At 30.7% G+C, this 26,610-nt stretch overlaps 1 protein-coding gene across 1 annotated transcript in view; it reads left to right on the forward strand.

Annotated features, from left to right (window-relative positions):
• Nucleotides 1-26,610, forward strand: part of LOC120586237 (cadherin-10) — a 135,056-nt gene that overhangs the window by 57,385 nt on the left and 51,061 nt on the right. The gene's annotated exons all lie outside the window — the stretch shown is intronic.

Genomic DNA, 26,610 nt, shown 5'->3' on the forward strand with positions numbered 1-26,610 from the left:
CCTCAATAAGGAATAAAATACATGTTTAAAAGTTGTTTAATATTCTACAGAATGAGAAAGCAAATGTCATTAAAAATATGACCTAAGGCCAAAAAAATTTGCTTATTTATTAAAAAAAAAACATTCCAGATATGTGTGTTATTTATTTTTCTTAAATCCCACAATGGATACATTTATGTAAGGGAAAAATAAATAGGAAGGCAGGCAGGTAAAAGTAGTTTACTTATTGTGATATGATGTGGACAAAGACAAGTTATTTATTCTATTTGATTATAAAAGATAGCAAGGAAAATTAGTTGTGGTTGGGAATGGAATGAGAAATGTGACATACCATTACTGTAACAGTAAATGCTTTTATATACTGCATTATATTAATTTCCAATTTTCTTTCTTGTCACTATTTGAATCTAATTGAAGTTAGATCATGTCTTAAGAAAGAATTCATTTTAATAGTTAGGGTTGCTATTTTTATAGACAGTCTATGAAAATATGTCAAGGAAAAAAGAGAGGTTAAACACACTATCAAAAGGAAAACATATAATCACATGCTAATGTGTCATATGTTAACACTATAAAATTATGATGGATACATTATCGTGTTGGTGACCTTTGCATTAACCTACACTTTAATAGCTTCATCCAAATTATTAAGTGCTAAAAATTTTTGTTGTAAGAAAAATTATTTTTGAGAGAATACATGTTCATTGATTTTAAAGCACTTTGATATGTTTTTTTAAGTTCTAATTATTTCAGTTTTTTTAAAAATGTCTGGCAATATGGGAAAGGTGACATTAAAAATTAAATGTCATGTTGAGTAGAAAGGGAAGGAAAAGAAACAGCAACCTGAGCAATATTTATAGAAATCACACAGAAGCAGACTTATCACAGGCCTCATCTGATTGAATGATCAGAAAGTTCAGGTAAATTTTATGGTTGCTGCAATAGACAAATTTTAGTTTATGAAACCAATCACATGAAAATATAATAATAGAAACCTGAACCATAGAAACTATAAATATTTTTTTGGTTCTTCCTGGACATAGCAGTTATTTGCTTCTTTGTATCTATTTTCCTTCATCTAGTACTTAATGAGGATTTAATAAATGATAGTAAATTTAATTATCCTTACATTATGTACTCTCTCATGATGAACAAGCTGCTTCTTAGGTATTTTCATTTGTTCTCTCTCCAAAGAATATGATACATTGAAATCAAGAACTTTATATTGCTTTTTGTTTCTAGCTCTTAGAGAAGAGCTTAATATTTAGTTGATTAAATTGACCTGATTTGTATTGAATTTAATTCCCAGAGTCATCTGATACCAGTTGGTTCTTTGGTAGGAAAAACTAGTCTAGAATTTTAAATCACTATAAGCAATTAAAGCTGGTAAATACTTCAGATATATGCATCTTGATAGACAACTCAAACTTTATTCTTCCTTACTCTGCTCTATAAAAGCAAATCAGAAAATCTAAATGGGCACAGGCATAATTTATGACATGGTTTCACCAGTTCTTTTCTGTAGAGTATGTGCTTACCTACTGGATTAACAGAAATATATTAGATGCTGTAACTCTGAGTTTACTTCTAATGTACATGGTGTCTATTTTTAGCTTATATTTCAAATTCATTTTGTATTTCTATCATTTATTCATGTCATGACCTATGAATAACTATTTTAAAATCTCCCTTGTCTATAGTATAAAATATACCTCTATTAATTACTTATTATTAAGTATTTTTATTGCATTAATAACTTTCACAATTAAAAACCTTATTTTTGATATATAAATTTGTATATGCCAGAAAAGCAACATGCAATATAGACTATTTCAATAAAAATACATTGCAATAAACTTAAGCTGAGGCTAAGATACTTTTTCTTTGTAAAGTACAAAAATTTTAAAATACGCTGAATATTTTTTCCAACATTACTTATAATGAATTTGTTACATATTCTTCCTTCTTTAAGAAATTTTACTTCCACTTTTTACTTCTTTTAGAGTAGGATTGTGATATTGATGGTAAGTGATTCAATGTCTCTAGGTTAGTTTAGGCATAGGAGTAATACATGTCCCATTTACATATAGGAATATAGTGGTAACACTCCATTGTAATGAGAAATATATTGGGAGCTCACAATAGGGATAGTGGAGAGAATTATACTGTTGGAGTGAGGACAGGACTAAAAAGCAATTGCATGAAGAGGGAGAAAAATTTCAAAATACCAATTAGCCAACCAAATCCTATTAAGAATGAATGGCATATAACTTCTCAGAAGAAAACCCATTACTGTTTTAAGAGTTAAAACAAAGGGAAAAAACACCTTGATTTCTCATTGAGTTAAGCTGAGGGAACCTTAGAAAAAGTGTATAACTGCCAATCAGAAGACCAAGGACATAACCTTGTTTCTGCCACTAATTTTCTCAATGGTTAAATTAACTAACTTTTATATATATTTAACACATATATTTATATAGAGAGATTTCTTTTTAATATGATTGCATCATATTAAATGCACAGTATGAGTATTTAAAAATCCATTTAGAAAAAAAAAGAAGAAATAAAGAGCGAGATAGAGACAAAGAAGAAGCCTAGGAACTTGTCACCATCACAACTCTGAATACCAAGATACCAATACCAACCACTAAGATACCAATCCAACCAATAATGAACTCAAAGCATTTTTCTTAAGCTCACAATGAATAAGAAGCATTTTCATCTAAATAATTCTATAAAATACATTCTAAACCAAATATATTAGGTTTAAGATCTCCTTTTATTTTTAGCAAGATAATCACAATATTGACCTTTTAAAAATTTTCTACATACAAGAAGATACCTACTCCTCATTTATCACCATCCTTAGCAAAGGGTTTTAAACACTGAACTTCAAGTAATCCACTTTTACACTTTGTTGCTTTTATATTGCAAACCTTCTATAAAGATATTCAAATTTTGCTGTTTAAAATTTGAGAAACATTGTGATTATGAACTATTTTTTATTAGTTTAATGTATTTTTACATTTAGCTTCTAACCATTGGTTCCCATTGCCTGAGTCAGTTGCCCTGGACAGATCATTTTAAATTTCTAGGCTTCTAAATATTCAAATAAAATAAATAATGACATTAAAGTCTTGAATTTACTTTTAGCTATAACAAATATAAAGTTTTAAGAGAATTGCTAATTTTATTTACTACACAAACTTTCTCTGTATTTTATGTAATAATTATTCTCAAGTAGAGAAAAGCATGTTAAAAATAGATTTTTAATCAAAACCAGAAATTGAGAAAAATCCCCAAACACCCCAAAATTAATAACATAATTCGGCAACGATAAACCTGATTCTGAGTCAGCATAGTAAATTAATTTGCTCTGGGAAGTAAAAACATAATAATTTATTTTTTTTAAATAACCAGGATAACTATCTATATATTCTTGACACAATGAGAACATATACCATCCAGAGACATGAAAGACATTCTTGGGGCCTGCAAGCCATTAAGACCTAACCGTATCTCATTGACACCATCTTTCTCTAAGTACAAAATACATATAGCATATAAACTCTTAAATTGTTGTTTGTATTTTTGAGTTCTCAGTTGCTTAACATTCTTAAGAAACAAAAACTATGTTAAATTACTTTTTAATTTCCTATCTCTTTCCATGAAGAATTAATGACTTTCAACATGTAGAAAAATAATATTTGCTTTTTATTTTAGCAGATCAAGAATACTATAGATATTTAAAATTCTCTTTTCCTCAGATGATTACCTGAGCTCCCCTTTGATTCAGAGGCACATGGTTCCCCCTAGTTTACCATGGCTTTGTCCTTTCATAATTTATAACTCAAGATCCACCTTCACGCTCCTTCTTGAGTAGCTGATGACAGTTTCTCTCTCTTTCTAACAAGCTTATTCTCTTTAGAACCAACTGCTTTTGTTTGTACAAGCATCTTACTGGTCATCTTACTTTTAAATATTTAAATGTTGTTTTAAATATTTTGTACTTTCTTACTCTAAACTGCCTCATTATTGAAAATAATGGAATGAGTCCTATATTTTGCTGATCTATCTCAACTCTATATCTTTAGTACTGTCTTATGAGAATGATAAATTCAGAATACCTTAGGTCAGTGTCTAACTGGGGCCAATTTTGCTATCCAGGGGACATTCATCTACATGTGGAGACATTTTTAGTTATCACCACTTGTGCAGGTGGAGCACTACCAGCATCTTGTTGGCAGAGGCCAGAGATATTGTTGTTAAAGTTCCTAAAATGCACAAGGCAGATTCCTGTAGAATTATTCAGTTCTCAATGTCAGCAGTGCCAAGATTGAGAAAATCCACCCTAGACCTCCTTAGTTTGCTAGAGTCTTCTACATTTTCCTGAAGAGCTTAATTTTTATTTTATTTCTTTCTGGGTTCTTCTAAATCTGCTGTCATGTTTCTTCCCTTCTTCGTTGCCATTAGTGCTTGATCCAGCTTAGCTTTCTCTCAAGGCCTATTCTTCATGTTCGGTTTAATCCTTAGGGCTTAAATTTGGCTTCTTGATCATCTTTTTCTGTAGACTTGTGGGCTACATACAGCTGCTGTCAATAAATTATTTATCTCTCAATAAATAATCTAGAGGAGTTTCCAGGTACTACTCTGATATTATTAAGTATACAGTGGTGAAAATATAATTTCTTTATTCATAAAGTGTCTGCCTTTAAAAGAAGGAGAAAATAATAAATAAGAGTAACAGGAAGTTTAGGGCTGTGTCTCAGATATACCACAGGCTTTAGAAGCCAAGAACAAAACAATAAGTGTCAAATCTTCCATGTTCCAGCTCAGTGATACTTGTAAATAAGGTGGAAATAAAGTAGTTTTGGAATTCGCATTACGTGAATTAATGTTATTAAATGTCGAGATTGGAAAGTCAAGGCATATACTTTTATTTTTTTATTTATTCATTTATTTTTTTGGAAGGAGTTTTTGATGTGCAATGCTTCATAAAGAAGTGATCATTGGAAGTTTCTAGAAGAGCGATCTCCCAGAAACTAAAAAAATGTGATCCATGAGAGAATAATCCAACTTTAAATATTCATGAACCTCCGAAAAACCAACTGCATCCACAGTATTAGAGTTGTGTCCCTTTTGCTCTTAATAATAATAGGGTACAATCAAGTCAAACCTTGCTACAGCAGGGTGAGAAGTAGTTGGAACCAAGACGGAGAGAAGACCCTGTCCTGACCTCTCCACTGTAGGCTTCCCAGGATGAACTAGATCTCAAGTGAGCATTTGGAGAAACATCACATTCCATGAAAGATCAGAGAGTTGGAAACATTCTTTCGGACGTTTTAAAAACTGTAATGTTCTTGATACTAAAAATTCTCAGGTGACTTTTTTTTTTCCTTAAGAAATAAGAGAATCTTTATTGTTTATTTTAGAAACAATATGTTGAGCAAATAGACAAGCAAATATCTAAAGAGAAATACCATACATCAATTAGTTGTTTAAACTTTTACATGGACCTGTTTCTTTATACAAATACTAAAACATGAGAAACACCCAGAACCATATAGAATGTTAGACCATAAGGTGTAAACTCAGTAAAGCAAATAAAACTACAAAAGGTACAAAGAACGTGTGGCTATAAGAAATAATGATGTAAATACCATATATAAACTTGCTCGTGTAAAATACAAAAATATTTAATGAAGTCAGATTTTCTAGAAAATAGTGCTAATTAGAGGTATTTTAATATGAATCAGGTATATAATCTAAACATAGAAACTTTTAGAAACATTAACAGCATTAAGCCAGTGCCACCCACTTGTGTTTCTGATTTTAAATTATTTTTGAAAAACTGCTTTGTTTTGATTGATTAAAAATATCTGAGGCCTACATTCTTATCAGGATTATCCATTCTTCAAAGGTTCTCAATCTTACACTAACATACTATTAAAGTAAAAAAATAATTTTAAAAAATCAGATTTATATTTAGTCTAAAAAGTGCCTTCAGCTGGCGATACAGCTCAATGTAGTTTTAAGAGAGAGGCTGGTGAGGAATCTGATTTTAAACCAGTAAGATTTTTCAGGATACTTTAAACAGCAGATTTGAGTGGGAGAAAATATTTTAGCACTTCAATAGAGCTCAAAAGATAGTTATATACATGCTACCATGCAATTGCTTGAGTGTCTATGTGTGTGTAGCTAGACTACCAAATTAATTCAACATCAATAATATTTTGGAACCAAGATATCTTATTTTCTAGTGCATGGGGGGACACCTAATCTCCTATCCCCTAAAAACTCAGGCATCTTCAATGTATGGCTGCATATTAACAATTTTTAATATTTGCTCAGCCATTACAATTAAAAAAAAATCCTTCTAGAAACAGCAAGAAATATTTGTTATCTTAACTACAGAGTTGAAATATTTTGCTTTCTCATATAAACATTAAGTGGTACACAGTAAATGGACAAGTGGTGTGTCTCCCCAGAAGACAAAACTGAACACAAAATACATGAATTAATAATGATTCTACCACATTGAACAATAATGATCTAGGTTTTTGATTAGCTCAAAACAATTTAAATGAGAAAGCCAAATTAGTAAATGTTGTTGCAATCAATGTAAGCTGGAAACAAAAAAGCAACTTTTCAAATGGGGTTAAGTGCAAGTTACTTTATATAAATTTAAGTGCACTAGGTTCTAGGACATACTGGCATGTCTTCTTTAAAGAAAAGAAAAGTTAATAATCCATATGTGGTCTCTGTTACAAAATAATAAAGCACATACAAGTTCCAATATGCAATACTGCTCAATTTAATGTATCTGTAGTTGTAGTTCTGATCTTAGAAGCGGTGGTATGGTGGATTTCATATTTAAACAAATACAAACACCCCCAAAACTATAAAGTACAAATTAGTCACATGATTGTGGTTTCTCAACCAAGAGATTTAAAACTTATGACTACAGCAAAAGGCATATGCAAAATCACCTGGATAATAAGTTCTATTTTATTATCTTGAATCATTATTTCAATATTTCAGTTTTTTTCTTTTTCTTTCTTTCTTCCTTTTATTATTATTATTATTGTTATTGTTATTATTATTATTTTGGTGTTTTGATTGCAAGACCAATGTTTATTTAAGGTTAGCCTCTTATAAAAGATTCAAGGCAATTTGTAGACAAAAATTTACCTTTCTAGCTTAAATTTTATTAAGTGGAACTTTCTTTGTCAGATATTTCATTTGTTTTCTAAAAATTACTTATTTCAAAACACTAAAAATATAGTTTATAAAAACAAAAATAGTTTCACCCACAGACAACCAAACTGTTTTAAACAAAAATAAAATACTTTTTAAAAAAATTTTTGTATTTTTATTTTTCTCCATTATAGTTGACATACAATTTTATATTAATTCCAGGTGTACAACGCAGTGATTAGACATTTATATAACTTATGAAGTGATCATCCTGATAAATTTGGTACTCACATAGTTATTACAATACTAGTAACTGTATCCCCATGTAGTATTTCAGTGTTTTCACTTTAGATGTTCTGACTAGAAATATATAGTTTAAAAAAGACAGTTTTTAAAAAGAGATTTGCTTCCTACATGTAGTCAAATTAAGACAACATTTGTACTTGCTCATTTTGTGTTTTGTTTTTTTTCTGTGATTTTTTGCAGGTTAATGTAGCAGCCTTGACATTGTTTCGTATTTGACCTATGTGAGATATGCCAGTAAATTTGAACGGAGTCTAGTATTATTATGTTCTTAGCAATAAGTGCTTTCCTAATGCTGTTTAAATACATTTATGTTTAATGTGGCCATAATGACAAAAGAGACAAAAGCTTTTTAAATTTTAGAATAAGTGTTAAGCTTATGTTTAATCCTTTTTTGAAAGAACTAGATATTTTAGTCTTAAATTGCAAGATACAGGACCATTCCAACTGGGCATTTCAATCTATTTTCTGGGTGTTTTAGAGATAATTGCTAGGCAGTGCCAATTTTGAGCAGTGTTTCTTTGTACCTGTAAATTGGCCTCTGCATGCAGTACTGAGGTTAATGTAGACTTCTCTTTAGCCTTCCAGTATCCTTGGTGGCAGTAGTACATTTTATTCCTTTCTTGTCTTTTCCATAAAAGTGACTTAAAAAAAAAATCCAAACATGACCAAACAAACAAAAACCCTAAGAAAACAAATAACAACAAGAAAACATTTAACTGCTCAATATATATAAACCTAACTTTCATGGTGGAATGGGAGTGGGAGGGTGTTGGTATACAGTTATTTTCTATCTGAACCTTATTAAGTGCAGCTATAAAAAGGATGGAGCATGAAACAAATATGGTAGATAATTTTAGTTAGAAAAAGTCTTTGAAGGATGATGTGTTAGAGGATGGCGAGACTCCTTGAGATGAAATGGTTACCAAAACCTTCCTGATGAGGGGACATTTGAACATTGAGATGAATATAAACATTATTCCCTGGTAGGTAAACACCACAAAATAAGGTGAACAGCATGAGCGTTTGCAGGGACTTTTTATACTAATTCTCATGTAAGGAGTAATTATAGCATTTTTAAATAAAAGCATGCCCTGCAGAACCCTGATGTTTTCTAGGCAGACCACCTCTTGATTTAATTCTCAAAATGCATAACAATGTTTGTGTCTTCCAATACAATGACATTTTAGTCAGCAGTGATATAGGGAAAATATGCTTACATCCTCAAAGCTCACTATAATATTTTAACACAACAATATTTAGGATGATCTTGAGCTGCATTCCAGATATACTTGGTAGAACTTCAAAACCACCCACAGATGGTTTCAAGATAACAAAGTCTGTCAAAAAGAATGTGCAACTAAGATTTTGTAAGCACTTAGAGAAACCATGCTAATTCCCCTTAAACTTTAAGTTATTGGGTAATAATAATTGAAGCGTTTTACATACTATGTAGCATGTTAATCATATACAGAGATTTTACTGTCTTAGTTATTTTTTAGAAACAGAGTTGGTTTCAATGTGTATTCATTATATTTTTCCCAGTTAAAATTATGGGAAATAGGCTCCCTATTAGCATTTTAAAACAAAATGTCTACTGTCAAGTGTTGCTTATTTTAAAAACCCAACATAAAGGAAATTAAATAAGGAATGCTCATTTATAAATGACACCCACATTCATTCTTTTATTTATAGGTTCTTACTGATAGTAGTGGTAACACATATTTACTAAACTCTTCTATGAAGTTATTTATATAATATGCTATCAAATATCAAAGTTATTCATGTATATATGTGACAAGTTCATTTACGACCTTCATGACACAATAATACACATTCAATACCTAAAAATATAACTACACTCTGCTCATTCTACACTCTAGCGACTTACTAGCCCATCATACTGTGTGTTGTCATCTTTCCTTTACCCTCCACAGCCTAATTTTTTTGTATATTTCTCTCATAGTCACCATTTTACTACACCCCCGCAGAAGCTTCCTCATCTCTTTTTTCCGTTTTTATTTTAGTTTGTTACATAGCATCTTTTAAAATTCACCTCTTTATATGTCCCTTGAATTTACTTTTATTGGACTGTGTTTTAGATAAAAAGATAATTGTGGATTTATTTTCTAAAAGCTACTGTTTCTTTGTTTTTAGGCCAATGAATTGACAAGGACTAGTAATAGTTGGAATTACATAGAAGGACTTTAATTATAAGAGCAGAATGATAATACAAAATGACTCAAATTTTTTTCTGTGCCAAATAAGTTTTGAAAAACTTTACCTATTATTGTAAATTATTCAAATTCAAATAAAAATTTAATCTACAACTTAATCCATCATTTTTCAAATATAGAACTTTTAGGAAATTAATCATTTTATAATGAAGGTTATGTGAAATTTGAGTAGCTAGCTGACTTAGCAAAAACTCAAAAGAAATCTCTATTGATGAAAAATATATTAAATCTCACATAAACTTGCTCTGCAGAGTCTCTATATAATTTATCAGTAACAGGTGTGTGTTTAATGGCAATGAAACCTGTGAAATAATTATTATGGTATTATAAATTTCTACCAAAGCCCTCTTATTTTCTTTTTCAGAGACAATATATAATTATATATTCAATTAAGTTCTGTCCTCATCGTACCGAAGAATAATGTTCTTTTTAGTAAGGAAAATGAAAAAGTGTGATGTATCTTGCTGTGTTTGCTCATTAATGTGTCATACTTGGTATATGTTCATATATTTAAATTCTCAGTTGCTTCTTATTAAAGCATAAGTAGAAGAGGGAGCGTTTAAATAAATTTTCTGAAGTGAATACTTAAATATTCACATAAGTTAAATTTCTACATCATTTTTACTAAAGAATATTATTTATTACATTATTATTATGTTGCTAATTAGAAAACTGCATTTCATGGCATCTGGTAATTATAATTAAAAGTTAAAATAAAGAAAATATATGTTTCCACGTAGATGGACTACATATAGGAAAGGGAGCAGTAATTTTGTTGGAATATAATATATAAACTTTTGATTCTCTCCTTAGAACACTAATCCACAGTAGGCAAAGGGTATTTTATATAAATTTTAGATTTCCTCTTTAATAAAATTCTTTTACTAACTTCACATTTTAAACTATACTTTATACATTTATAGATTACATAAAACTATTAATTCAGAATTTTAAATTAAGATGTTAAATCTCAGCCCAGGATTAAAATTATTTTATCAAGTAAGAAGTTGAGCTGTAAAAATGTGTACTATTATAGAAATTTTTCTAAAGGAACATTTGCTATTTTGGCTGCTGCTTAAATTGAATTGCATCACTAAACTTCACAGTTAAGTAGAGTCTCTTCCAAATATCCCCAAAAAGCTCCAAGACAACTGAGCTTTTCAATTTTTCTTGACACCCATTCTGTCACTATTTCCAAGCCAGCAGTGAAATCTAACACCAAATTTAGTTCATATGTGTTTGCTTATCCTGAGTCCAGCAGATCAGAGATATAGAATTGTGAGTCACAAATGAACTCTCTGCATCTGGATTGCCAGGCTTTCTCTTATTTCTTTTTACATCTCAGACATTCAATGAGGGACCACTTGTCTTTGTTATGAAATAGATATGTTTATTAGTATATATGCTGGTGATGATATCTTCAGCTTTATCTGAAGATATGTTTGGCCTTATGTTAAAAAATTAATCTTAGTAGATGTAGAATATTAGAATGGCAGCCACTCAAATCATTAATAGATTGTTGCTATTGAGATATCAGCTGACAGTCGGCCAGCTTGCAAGAGTGCATTGTTAATTTTTCAAGATGGTTGCATGCCAGTTGATGCCATGGTGGTAGTTTTAAAATGAGCATGGCATGATAGTTATACCACAGGAATTGGCAGACTCTGCAAATCAGGACTCCTACCCTGAAGAGATAGCTGTTAATGATTTTCCAAGTCACCACTGTAGCTCAGCATTTTTTTTTCATGAAGATATTGCTAGAATAGAATAATTTGTGAAATGCCTAAGTATGTTTCTGGTATATTGTAAATACTCAAAATTTGTAATTTCTTCTTATGTCCTTGCTACTCTAACCACTGTCTTAACTTCAGTTCTCATGGATTTCTTCATTATTTCATTGCTCTTGTACTGACCTTGACTCAAAACTGGATAATAATGCTTCCTCACCCCTGACTTAATTTATTTTCCTGTCACACGTTTCCTCATATATTCCTCTTTCTGAGGCATTTTCTTACTGCTGACCCCTGTAGCTTTTAGCATTAATCGATATCTTCTTAATTGAAGCTGATCCTATAGTCTTTTACATTCTATTTTTGAAAAATTTTTCCCACTTCTTAACATTTTTTCCCATTGTCTCTACAATCTTCGAGGTTCTTCATGAACCTCACTATTAAAATGAACTGAAGTATATCAGTCATCAGTATATTTACCCTCTATATACAATCCACAACTGACTACTGAGATGTTGGTTATGATGGATGCCACAATAAAGTGAGAGTTGGTTCTTCCTAAAACGTTTAATTGGGATCTTTATTGATGCAAAATTCCATTTTGAGTAACATGTGGCTTTTAAAAGAAGGAATGTGTTAATGGACACTGTTTCTCTTCTTTCTTCAGGTCGGATTTTGAAAAAGCTATCAGGAACAAATCTTTATTTAAATAGGTAATAAACCAGCAGGACTTCAAAACGAGAGGCTACTAATACATTCTTCATCTCACACTATAGTGCATCTAGGCAGGTAATAACTTCCTTTGAAAAACCAAAATGATTTCAAAGTATTCCCAAACATAGTTTGAGCCTAATTGGTAAAATTTAAATGATGCCAAAGCAAATTTGATTAAAAATGTGAATCCCCAAAGTATAGTAAGTGGATATTTTCCAGCTATTCTAGAGACAGTTTTTAAAGCTTGAGATCTGAATAGATAGAAATACAGAGAGCATTTTACTAGTATAAATTCTTTTCAGTCATCAGATAACAAGCAAATAGCATATATTCTCTGTTATATGATACAGCCTTTTAGAATATATATTAGGGAGTTCCTTGGCATGCACACCTGTAGAAGGGAGATATAAGAATTAGAACTGGAAAAAGAGAAAGTTAGTTGGTCAGCGATGCAGGTCCTACAGCCTAAGCCTATCTTGTGGGTTCTCTGGAGCTTAAATACTCCATCAGAATCTTTCATTGAATTGACAGCCAGACCCTTACACCTCTAACTCCTTCCGATTCTAGATGGAGCTTTCTTTCAGAAATAGTGACCTGGGTAAGGCAGCTCTCTGAAGTTGAGGTAATCCGTGAAGGGGATTTCACACAGCTGCAACAATGTTCTGTTTTTCCAGAGTGAGCTGTGGGCAGAAACTATGTACAAACCACAGATAAATATTTTACCTTATTGTTTTCAGTTCAAACAAAATTGAACAGAAATATTTTATCACTTTTAAAATTATACGAAAAAGTTCCTACAGATTAATATCTCTAAGGAAATAATGGATCTCAGTGCAATAGAAAACCGGAACATTTCCAGACAGAAATAATTCTCAAGGAAAACACACTTGCTCACACAGATACACAGAGAACTATATCTTATCAAAAGTGTATAAGTTTAAAAAAAACATATATTTTGAATTAAATTTACCAAGTCTACTAAAATTTTGTAAAAAATGAATTATTTAAGAAAAAATATGGAGTCATTTAAAATAACATAAACTTACACGAATTGTTTTAGAAATTACATTAATGTTTCTGAGGGAAATCTTACAATAGAAATTATTTTTGAAATATCTCAATGGATCTTTAGAAGCATGCATTTATAGCATTTATTTTAGCATATGTATAAAAGGCATTACACATTGTGTGTATTAAAATTAGTATGCAATGATGTTTCTAAAATTATTTCTTTCATTGTGGTAAAATATATATAACATAAAATGTATCATTTTAACCATTTTTAAGCATCCAATTTAGTGGCATTAAGTATATACACATCATTGTGTAACTATCAATCCCATCTATCTCCAGAGCATTTTCATCATCCCAAATTGAAATTCTATATCCATTGAACAGTAACTTCCCTTTCCTCTCTTTTCCGAGTCCCTAGCGAATACTATTCTATTTTCTGCTTCTATGACTTTGCCTGTTTTAGGTACCTCAAAGAAGTGGAATCACACAATATTTGTCTCTTTTTTTTGCCTGGCTTATTTAACTTAACATAATATTTTCAAGGTTCATTCATATCGTAATATGTATCAGGAATCCATTACCTTTTAAGGCTGAATAATAGTTTTGTACGTATGTATTATATTTTTTTTATCCGTTCACCTGTCAATAGACATTTGGGTTGTTATTACTTTTGGCCACTGTGAATAATGGTGCTGTAAACACTGTACAAATATATGTTCGAGTCTCTGCTTTCAATTCTCTTATGTATATACCCAGATATGGAATTTCTGTATTATAATAATTTTATATTTACATTTTTTGAGGAACCACCATGCTGTTTTCTAGAGTGGCTGCACCATTTTACATTCCTACCAGCAATACAAAAAAGTTCCAATTTCTCCACATCTGGCCAACATTTTTCTTTTTTTGTTTCATTGATAATAGGCATCATAATGGGATCTCATTGTGGTTTTGATTTGCCCTGAGGACTACAGATGCGGAACATCTTTTCAGGGCCTTATTGTCTATTCCTCTATGTTCTTGGGAGAAATGTCTATTCAAGTGCTTTGTCCATTTTTAAATCGGAATATTTATTTAAAATTACTTAATTTTGAATGATTTTAATGCAAATTAAGAATACTTTTTTATGCCTTATATTCCTCTATAGAGGTTATATGGTCAATACATTATTTTTCTTTGATTTCTATTCTCTATCTATTTATGTGTATATATATATATATATATGTATTTCACAACAAGCCTAATTTTAAGAAAGTATCTTGAAGTTGCTTATATTAAAAATTAAAACTAAAAATATGCAATTAAGGCAAACGTACTATAAAATAACTCATCTAAATTATTGACATTGTTCAAATCATAAGGTTAAGAAAAGACTAACTGTTCTAGCTGCAGAGATACTAAAAAAAAAATCTAATGCCTAAATGCAGCACATGATTTGAGGTGCGTACTTTTATGACAAAAGCTATTATTATAAAAATTGGTGAAATTTAAATGGAGCCTGAAAATTATAACATCAATGCTACACATTAGTGATTTTAAAAGATGGCTTTAGATTATATAAAAGAATTCACTTGTTGGTAGGAAATACCATCTAAAGAACTTAGGAATGATACAGTGTAATAAGGTGACAACTTACTCTCAAATGGTTGAGAAAACACTCTTATACTGTAGTTTCAACTTTCTATAAGTTTGTGTTATACATTTTTTAAAAAAGAGCTTATTTCTCCCTTTAAATTAGTATACCTGTGATTGTATTTTTATTTACTAATTGCAACAATTAAGATCTTCAGTATTATGGTAAACAGAAATAGTGAGAATGGAATATCTTGTCTTGTTTAGAGCTTACAGGGAAATTATTCTGCCTTTCTACATCATGTATGATATTAACCACAGGAATTTCATAGAATAAATAAAAAATAAGATTTTGAAGTTGCTTATAATGAAAAAAATAAAAATATAATTAATCCTGATAGTCTTATAGATGTTTTTCTGAAGAGTATATTATGAGACACTTTGAATCTCATGCTCTGCCATAATTTATCAGTATGATTACAGTCAATTATTGAATCATTGGGTTTCCAGTTTCAGCACAATTAAAAACAGAGTAATTGATGAGATTAAATTTGAGACACCATTACATTCTTTACATTCTGTAATTTTATATTGATGTGGTTAATAAAAAGAAACAAAAAAATATACTGATAGGTATAAGAAGGTATGATAATAACTCTTGACTTACTTAACCTTTCTCTATAAATCTCTTCAATAAAAGTATTTGTTAAATTACTGAGGTGTAATTTATGTATAGCATGTTTCCTTATAAAAATTGTAATATAGTTATGTAAGTGTATATTTTTAAATTTGCACGAATGGCATTTTTCTAAAATAATTTAATTTCTCATTTTTTCTTATTAACACTATATATATTTTAAAGATTTATAATATTCTGCATCTATAGTGTTGAATTTAGTTGTTGCACAGTATTTAATTATATGCACCTACCAAATTAAAAACAGAAATAACAAACAACCTTCCATCAGCCCTACTCAGAAAGATTTTGATTTAATTGGCCAACCATAAGAGCTAGACTTTGTTTGCTTGTTTTAATTTTTAAATTCCTGTGCATGGTCCACAGTGGAAACCGAAACCTGACCCTGGCCTCCCCTAAAGTTCCGAATCCTTGTTTTTAATTAATTACTATGGTCCTTGTCCCATGGCTTCTTTGTAATATAAATTACAGAGGGCAAGATAAGGGAAAAGAAGAATGCAATAGGGTTACTACTGATGGATTGTTTGAAGTTTGTCACCAATTAACCTTAAATTAAGTTCACAGTAAACTTTCTATAACACTGCTAGAAATGTACAGAGTATTGCCTTTTTCTTCTTCCCACTGAAATTTATCTCATAATTTCCTCGTAGAATTATTTATTACTTGTTTATTTATTTAATTTAAGACTTTATTTTTTAATAGCAGTTTTAGGTTATAGTATAACTAAAGGGAAGGTACAGATATTTTCCACATACTCTCTGCTCCAACACATGCAAAGACTCCCCCGTTATCAGCGTCAGTCAAAGTGATACAACTGTTAGAACTGATAAATCTACATTGAACCATCATAACCACTCAGAGGCCAAGGTTACATTACAGTTGCCATTGATATTGTATATTCTATGGTTTCAAACAAAGCTATAATAAAATATATCTATTATCATTTTCTTACAGGTATTTTCACTGCCCTAAAATCCTCTGTCATTCACCTCTTTATCTCTTCCCCCACACACCAATCTCTGCCAACCATGATCTTTTTACAATAATTTTACCTTTCCCAAAATATCACATAGTTAGAATCTAATATTATGTAGCCTTTTTCAGATTGGCTTCTTTCACTTAGTGATATGCATTTAAAGTTATTCCATGACTTTTCATAGCTACCAAGTTCATTTCTTTCTTAGTACTAAATAATATTTTATTTATCCATTCACCTATGGAAAGACATCTATGTTGCTTCTAAACGTTGGCAGCGAGTTATAAATAAAACTGCTATACATATCCATGTGCAGGTTATTGTGCGGTCCTAAGTTCTTTAAGCTTCTTTGGGTAAATACCAAGGAACACAATTGCTGGATCATATGGTAAAAGTATGTTTAGTTTTGTAAGAAACCTCCAAATTGCCTTCCGAATGGCTGTACCATTTTGCATTCCCACCAGCAATGAATGAGGGTTTTTATCACTTCTTTTCTTTGCCATTGGCAATGAATGAGGAACAGTTAGAGTGTCGCCAGTGTTCCAAATTTGGGGCATTTCGACAGTTGCTTAGTGGTAACTCATTATTATTTTAATTTGCATTTCCCCATGACCTATGATGTAGAAGATCTTTTTATGTGCTTTTTACCATCCATATATTTTCCTTGGCAAGTTATCTCTTAAGGTCGTTAGAGTGTTTTTTAATTGGGTGGTTTGTTTTCTTATCATTTATTTTAAGAGTTCTTTGTATATTTTGGATAACAGCCCTTTATCAATATCTTTATAAATATTTTCTTCTAATCTGTAATCTATCTTCTCATTCTCTTGTCTTTTACAAGGCAGGATATTTTGATTTTAATGAAGTCCAGCTTATCAATTTTTTCTTTCACGGGTCATGACTTTGATGTTTCTAAAATATTATTTACAAACCCAAGGTTAGCTCTAGGTTTTCTCCTCTGCTACTTTCTAGGAGTTTTTAGTTTTGCCTTTTACATTTTGGTCTATGATCCATTTTGATCAAATGCAAATCTGTACCAAACACATATTTCTGAAGTAACTTATATGTAGTATGAGATTTATGTTAATCCCCTGATATTTCAATTTTCAAATTTCATAAGTATTTCATTTTATTCATATTGTTTGCTATGCATATAAACATAATATTAGCACTATATTTATAAAAATAAAACATATGTAACACTTTTAAACATTAAATAATCAAAGTATTATGTTACCATTTATTAAGGGCATAATACATGCCAGTTTTTGCGAGGCACTGTAGTTGCCGTAATTTATACAGCACTATTGCAATACAAAGATTGTTATTATTACTTTACCAGGAGGAACCTGAAGCTTAAAGAAGCTAGCTATGATATCCGGTTACTTGGCTATTAAGTTATTATGCAGCTAAGATTCAAATCTAGTACTGTCTTGTGAGAAAACTTCTATTATTTCACTATTGTACACTAGCATATTAGTAAATAGATGTAAAAAATCACAGATAAAACACAGCTTTTCTTTATTTTATTTTATTTTTGTGGGTAGCATTCTTATTGAATACATAAATCTATCAGCTATACATTTCAACCTGAAATTCTTTTACTCTTAAAAATACCAACAACCATTTATAGAAGGAACCCCGAAGTTTCAACTCCAGCACACATTAGTAGACAAAGTTTTTGAAACGATGACCTAATCTCTGAGTCTCAGTTTCCATATTTTTAAAGAAAATAATAACATCTACTCATGCAAGTTTTAATTTTGGAAATCAAAATTAGATGATGAACATGCAAACTCCTTAAACTCTATCAAGCCCCATCTAAATGCACAACATTATTACGATTTAGGGCACACATCAGTGAAAAACACAATGGCTTCTAACAAAAAGCATATTTAATTCAATGCAGTTTTAATCACATAAATGAAAAGAGGAATCTAAAGGAATTACCTGGAAATAGAAGTGGCAGTGTAAATAATAATTATATGTCAGCCATGTGCTGTGTTGGTGGTTGGACTTCCTTCTCAATGTATTTTCCTGTAGACACATGCAAGGCAAAGGAAGTGTGTAGAATATTAAAACACACACACACACGGCACGCTTACACACACACACACGCAGCACACATAGAATTAGAAGTATTTCCAAATGAAATATAATTACCTTACTTTAATTTAATCAGAAGAATGTCAGGACATCTCGCTCTTAGTTGAGCAGCGAGGATCATGGATTAGCTGTGTAAAATCATCCAAAAATGTCAATTTAAAGGCAAAACACAAATATTCAGATGTTCACAAATTTAGAAATAAAATGATGAAAACTAGTAAGTCATGTAAGAGCAATGATATGAAAGTAGCAAGATATCAAAAAGTCACACTTCAAAACATGAAAAGTGTGGCCATACGTTTAATTTGTTGTTTGGTCTAAAGCAGTATATCAACTGAAATCTGGTCTCTAAAATAAACTGATCTTTTTTTCCCTTTTTAATCAGTTCCAGAGTTCCAAATAAAAATTCTCATTCTCCATTTTTTGAATAATAATTTTAAACTACATTGCAATGTTACTTTCTTTTGAAATTTAGACTTTGTTCTTAAAATATTTTGCAACCTTTTTTTTCTTTAAACTTCATCAGTTACTTTTTTAACCCCTTTTATTGTCAGATGCATTCATTTCTGATAATGTTTTAACCACAAATTTCCTTGTATCGGAACATATTGTTTTTATTTTTCCTGAGAGAATATGTTTTCAGTCAGCCGGAAACCTTTTAAGTTTTTTTCCGCCAATAAACACATTGTTTAAGATTTAAAAAAAAAAGTATCACAGGGTGAATCAGTCCAATAGTGAAATGTCTTGAGAAAGGATTGTTATTTGGACATTGGTCTAGCGTCAGTTTATGCATATTTTGTAGGTATGCATTCAGTTGGTTAAAACGGGGTAATTTGTTAAGAATGTTTCATTTGTGCGCAGACATATGTTTATGTACAAAAATTCATAGCCCCAAAATGTTACAAACAACTAATAAATTTCACCAGATGTGTATTCATTAATAAAATTGTCTGTGATATACAACTTGGCTAAAGCAGATTTGTAGGATAATTTGCCCGAAAAGTAAAATGATCACAGCTTATTTTCCTTACCTGTTTATTTCAACTAAACAAGGGGAAAATAATTCCCTTGAAACCTGTTTGCTAACAGCATGATTATTTGTGTGTACTAATAAAACAAAATAGAGAAACAAATGCATGTTTTTATGAGAAGAATTGTCCTAGTAAAGAGAACAGTTAAAACAATTCATACTAGCCACTGCCGCGTCCCCACACACACCATGCCACCCTAGGGAAAATGTTTGCCTTTAAAGAATAGGATTTTTAAAAATCACTATAAAAATAACAAAATAAGATGGCTGAATGAAATAAGAATATGCTCGTAAAAACATATACTGGACTATAAAATACATAATTGTAGAATATTTCAATAACTGATATGTTAAATTTCTTATTGGCAGGTCATAGCAAGGTAAAAACAAAAACTTAGTCATCATTGAACAACCTGATTCTAACATGGTGTACATGCTTTGCAAGCGTTTGTTGAACCAAACCGAAATAAATTTTAGTGATCTGGATAGCTTTTCTTACAATATTCTTTGATTTTTTTATTCTCTGATCCTTTTTCTCTTTCAGTTTTTATGCTGACATCTATATGTCTTGATTCTTTTTTCTTTAAGCCCAAAAGCATACCCTGAAGAAGGTCATGAATTTTAATATCTATTAAAATATATCCTTATTCCTTTTGGTGATTGAATAGAGTTTTCCAGATAAAGTGTGGTCACTGATGATAAAAATATAGTTTTTGAAATTAGTCTTCTACATTAATTATGATTTTTAAAATTTCCATCCCAATAAATTTTTATTACTTTATTTAATTTCTTGTCATTATTTTGTCATAGTGGTTTTGCTTGCTAAAAACATAAATAATCTAGATGAATAATTTAAATTCTGAATATTCTGGAACATTCCAAATCCTGATCATAGCTTATTATAATAAACTGTTAAACAAATTTAATTACGTAAACTCTGTATATAATTTCTGTTTAAACAAATATTGTGAAACAATAAAATATACTAGCTTTGTGTTAAACAGTCACAGTTACAGATCCACTTACCTCAAAACATAAGTATTTCTCAACATTACTTCCTGAAAGTCTTATAGACTTTTAACAGTTAAATAATCTTTGGTTTATAATATACTTATTTTATTACTCTCTGTTTTAAAAATATACTTTGTCTTAATATCACATAAAATTTTAATAAGCTCAAAAGCATTTTATTTTTAGACTTTGTATCTTGTTTTAAAATACTTGAATTTGGGGGTTGGTTAAAAGTTTTAAGCAAAATATAAATTTTTTTGTAATGATTTCTCAATGGAGTTAAAAACAAATTAAATTCCTGCTTGAGAAAACTTGCATCATTAGTTGTATCTTCAATCCATTCCATTCATACTATTTTGTTTAGTGACTATATCAAATTTTAAGTAATTGTTAAATTCAGCAGGGAGGATTTAGTTGAAATATCATCAGTGGCTACAGCAGCTGAAGTATTTTGTTCTCATAGGCAGAGATACTTATTGGCAACCTCAAGCCTTTTTTTTTTTAACTGAATGAAAATTCATCTCATTTTCTTCTCCCTTGACTAATGACTAAAAGATGCAAGCAAGCAACTTAGCTGAAAAAATGAAATTAAGCTATTGAATTTCAATGGTGTGTTGTCTTTATTTTTATGTGAAAAGGATCACAAATGAAATTAAGCATGAAATTATATGAAAATATGTTGAATCCTTTTTTCAACCAAAAATTGGTTCTATTTCACTAAAAACAGAATGGATACAAATTGAAAATGACAAAGGAAAATAAGAATCATTATTTAAGGGTATTAAAATAGAAGAAAAAATATCAAACGTTTCATAGTTAGCAATAATGTCAAATTATAAATAAAACAAAAAATCTTCAAAAATTTCAACTTAAGAAATTGTCAAGAAGATATTAGTAGTAAATAGAAAGCATATAAATTGAAATGTAAGAAGTAAATACATAATAAAAAAGAAATGATTTTTATAATCCCACTTTTATTTGTTTTCGAATTGTATAATACGGTATTAACCACAGAAAGCCATCCACCCCCTTCACCACATCAGCACAATCCTCACACATCAACACTTTTTGTAGAATTTAGGCAACAGAAATGAGATTATCTAAGCAAACTTGAAAAGAATACTTTCAAATATACTTTATAGTTATGATATTTAAACAAAAAAACATGAAAACATTTTTGAGATTAAAATTTATTTGGTTTCAAATTAAAATTAAATCTGGTTTCAAATATGTGAGAGTATATATAAAAATATATTTGTGAATAACTAGAAAACAAGTAAATGTGTAATAATTATCAATGTGTATAAATAAAAAGAATAAGTTATGCTCAATTAATTTCCTTTATTATAGGCTGTCACACATACTGTCATAATAATTTTAATTATTTGATTTTCTATTAGTTAAAATAGATTTAAAACTATTTTTAATAAAGATGTATTAAGTATGTTTTTAAATATTTTAAATCCATTTTTTACAATCTTATAGTCATTAAATTTTAAATATTATCCAATAAATTACTATTTAATGGTTAGTTTAAATACTTTGTTTAATCGTTAGTGGTAAAGGGATTTTTAAAAGGTTTTTCAGTAAGGATGGACCTTAGACTTAGTGATTTTAATTAAACTTTATAAATAAGGTCTGCTAATTATACAAAGTAATTACATACTTTAGATTTTAAATATCCTTGAAATTTGGCAATTCTCCAGCAAAAAATAAAAACTAATACAACCTTCGTAGTTATATTTTATTTAATAATGTAAATTAAACCAGTTATTTGTAGAGCAATTAGAGCTACAATTTCAGTTTGACTCAGTACAATTGCATCATTTTTTTTTTTAAAGAAAGTTAGTTTCCTTCAACATAGTAGCCTAATAATGTCTTGGTTATTTCCTTTCCCACCTACAAAAAAAGAAAATAAAATGATGCATATAGATTAGAAGCACAGGGAACAAACTGATGGGACTTCAGATGAACAAAATTATGAAGACTGTATGGGCAACTGAAAGTGAATGAGTGACTTTGATAGCTATACCAACCATCAGGACTGAAGTTGATGTAATAAGAGTAATACAGAAGAAAACTGAGATGAAAGTATTATTTTTAACTTTAATTTAGACTCTTTGATCAGTTTACTTCCTCCCTAACAATCAGCTATATTGATTGGCTTCTCCTTTCTACCTCCTACCTCCCACCTTTATTAACAGCATAAGAACATTTAATCAAATATCTTCCTAGAAGTGATCATGGCTCTCAAAATTGTATATTACCTATACCAATATCTATGCATTGTAGTGGATATGGGACCTTGTTATTTTCACGTTGCCCATTTGCTCAGTTTATTTTGAAGTTCTTGATCTCGATAGACATAATCTATCCTAGTAGGAAGATAATTTTTCATAAACATCTCACATTTTGTCACTTCTAGGTATTAACAGCCAATATGCTTAGATTAATCTAATTTACAGTCCAGAATAGTACAAATAGAAAATAGCTCAGCAATATTCCAGGATAGTAGAATTCCCATGAAGATTCATTTACATTCCAGAGAAATGAAAGTCATACTAGAAGTTCCCTTAGGAGTTTCCTGGGCTCAGCGTCTCTTAGCTGTGACACCAGCTCATGCACAGTGGGTTCACAATGCTACATCACTGCCTTGGGACTTGGAGAGCAAGAGAAACTGATGCAAACATGAAGCTTAGGCTGCCTGCTCGGCTTAGAGTAATGAACTGTCTAAATCTATTTTGGTTCATTGTGTCTTTTGTGGCAAATCTGTGGAAGTGTGGCAGCCAATCTAGCAGATGCCATCATTCACTGCTTAGGGACAGCTTGGCTGCTTGATGATCCTATTTGGACTGCATGTAGTCCTCATGCTCACTTAATGGTCAGGCTTGCAAGGAAGGAGAAAAGTCATTTAAGCCTCTTAATGAACCTTTTTATACAAATGTAAAAGAATAACAAAATGTCACTAACACTTTAGAAAATCCCACAGCTCAAAAAAAGAACCTCATTTAATAAATGGAGCATCACTCTCCAGGGGAACAAGAAATAAGTCACAGAAGAGTAAAGAACTTTAGAATAATTAAATCGTATCTTCTAAGGGGACGGAAAAAATGTAGGACATTTTTATAAAAAGAATCATTTGAAAAAAATATTTCAAATGATACATAAAGCAAATTTAAAAAGGGGGCAATATGGATAAAACAAAGAGAAATCCAGAAGGTCTACTAAGCTTCTAATAGGAAACCTAGACAAAGAGAGAGAGGAAGAGAGGGGAGGGAGGAAGAGTGAGAGATTGAAAGGATAAAAATCAGAACAGAAAATGCAGAGATAATGAAATATTAGATGACAATATTTTTTCCAAAGTTTAGGAAAGACATTAAAATTATTTTCACAGGATTTTAAAACCACAAGAACAAGATTGTCAGTCCAAATATACCCAGTGTGTGTGTGTGTACGATAATCAAATGAAAATCAGAGTCTGACTAGAAAGTTTCAACAGCAGAATTGGGTTTTAGAAAAAAATTGCATAATTTCCAAAATTTTCTGAGGAAAAAATTGTTTAGAACATAACATTATATATCTAGTTAAATTATAAATCAAGCCATTTGAAGAAATCTGTTATTATAAATCAGAGAAAAATAAATAAAGCAATTTGAAGAAATTAGAGAATATGTAGAGAAAAAATTTAAAAATTCCAATTTCTACAAGTATGCAAAAATAAATATATGCTAATATATAATGCAGTATTAATTTGTATTTGTTATACTCAAAAAATAAAATAGATTACTCTTCTGGTTAGCCTTCGCTGCCAAACACAATTTACGACTTTGGACTAAACAATAATTTTATCATTTGCTATGGTTTCTCCACCTCTCTCTCTCTCCTAATCTCCCTGTCTGTCTCTGTCTGTTTGTCCATCTGTCTGTCTCTGTCTGTATCTCTGTGTCTCTTTCTCTCTGTGGCTCGGTGTCTCTGTCTCTCTGTCTCTGTCTCTGTCTCTGTCTCTCTGTCTCTCTCTGTCTTTCTCTTCTCTGTCTCTCCCTTCCTCTCTCTCTCTCTCTTTCTCTCTCTCTATCTCTTTCTCTCATGCTCCTTCCATGCCTAGATGGGATTCCTCAGAGCCTGATCACTTCAGAACAACTGGACCGCTTACACAGTGGCTCAGGGCTATAATCCAAGTATTTACGTCCACAAGGCAGAAGTCTCGTCACTTTTTCCGAACCAGTCTTGAAAGTCATGCACCATCACCTTAGCTATATTTTGTCCATCACAAGAGGTTCAAGGGGAAGGGAATTGAACTCCACCTTTTGATGGGGATTTCAGAGGAGAAGTATTGAGCTCTTTCTGTTGATTAGGTGGTAACAAGTTATTGGAAGAGGATATAGGATGGAAATGTTGGTGCAGCCACCTATGGAAGATACTATCTACTAGATATAATACACACACACACACACACACACACACACACACACATATAAAATTTAAAATAAATTAATTCACAGAGAAAAAAATCATCCTTGTAATTTAAAGATATGATACCAAATACAAAAATCTCCATAGATGACATGGAGAATAATATTAAAAACATAACCTAGAAATTAAAGCAAAAAGACAAAAAAATGGAAAATTTGATTTAAGGATCAATGAAATTAAAGGGATAAACTATAAGGAACAATATCTGAATAATAGAAGTTCTAGAACAAGAAAATATAGAGGAGACTGGATATCAATGAAAAATCATTAGAATGTCCCAGAACAGAGCAAAATGAAATTGCAGAATGAAGGGCCTGGTGAGTATCTTGCAATTATGATGGAACTATAAAAATACCAAGGAATGATACCATAAAATTTAAGAAATCTGGACAAAAGATTCTTCCAGAGAAAATTAAATCCATGTGCCTATACAAAGATCAAACATCAGAAAGATGACAGATATCTTAACAGCAATATTAATAATAAGATGTTGAAGTGGTATATTCCATATTCTCAATAAAAATAATGTTCAGCCTTGACTTCTTTGCCTAAGAAAAGAATACATGCGCATCAATATTTGGATATCACATCAAAATCAAATAGTAACAACAAAAAAAGGAAAATGTGCTAGAGGTTGGGAGGCAAAGCGTTCTGGTGAAGAAAGATCACAGGCTAACAGCTGTAAACAAAGTCTGAATCTCAAACAATTCCTTGGGATATGTCAGAGGCTCTGAGAGATGATCTTCAGAAAGATGAAACCTGTTTAGCTTCAGTAGCTTGGGGGGAAATTTAGGCAGTTGCAGAAGAATTTGTGGTAGAATTTAAAGAAAGAAAGAAATAGATAGATAAATGAATGAATGAATGAATGAATGAATGCACAGAGAGCTAAGAATTTAACCATCTACAGACACAATTCAACAAATGCTTTATGGAAAGCCTGACAATGCATTTGAGGACCTTTCTTCTATTTTCAGTATCACATGAACTTTAAAATCGTTTTTGTTTGTTTGTTTGTTTTTATAACGACAGAAGTACCCTCTTTTGAGACAATCACAGATTCTTACCACCAAGCCCAGGCCCAGAACTAGCAAATTCCCTGGGGAAAAAAACAGCTCGCAGAACTCCATTCACCTTGGTACAATTCTCTCCTCCCAGGTTTTGTTCATTCAGTTCTCGTTGTTTACATAGCAGTTCAGCTTTGGCAGTATAATGTTGCTGTTGTTGTTGGTAATCTTGGCTGTTGTCTATGTTCTCAGTTGTCCAGCTGTTATCATCTAACTACCTGATCCTACATTACAGATGTCTAAAATGACTTAATACGTTTTAGAGACAAATTTGGGTTTACATCTCTACTCCTGACTATTCATTGAAAAATTTAAATCCGTCCCGTCTTAATTCACATGTGTATTATATTCAACTGTATGCAATCACAGAGTTAACCGGAATTTCTAACTTTTGGCCCCAATCTTTTTTAATATGAAGAATGATTTCCTTTATATACATTTATACTTATGATGTGATCACTCACTGATCCCCACTTTGAATTAACAACT

Source organism: Pteropus medius, unplaced genomic scaffold, assembly GCF_902729225.1.
Source record: "Pteropus medius unplaced genomic scaffold, Ma_sr-lr_union100, whole genome shotgun sequence".
Lineage (NCBI taxonomy): Eukaryota > Metazoa > Chordata > Mammalia > Chiroptera > Pteropodidae > Pteropus > Pteropus medius.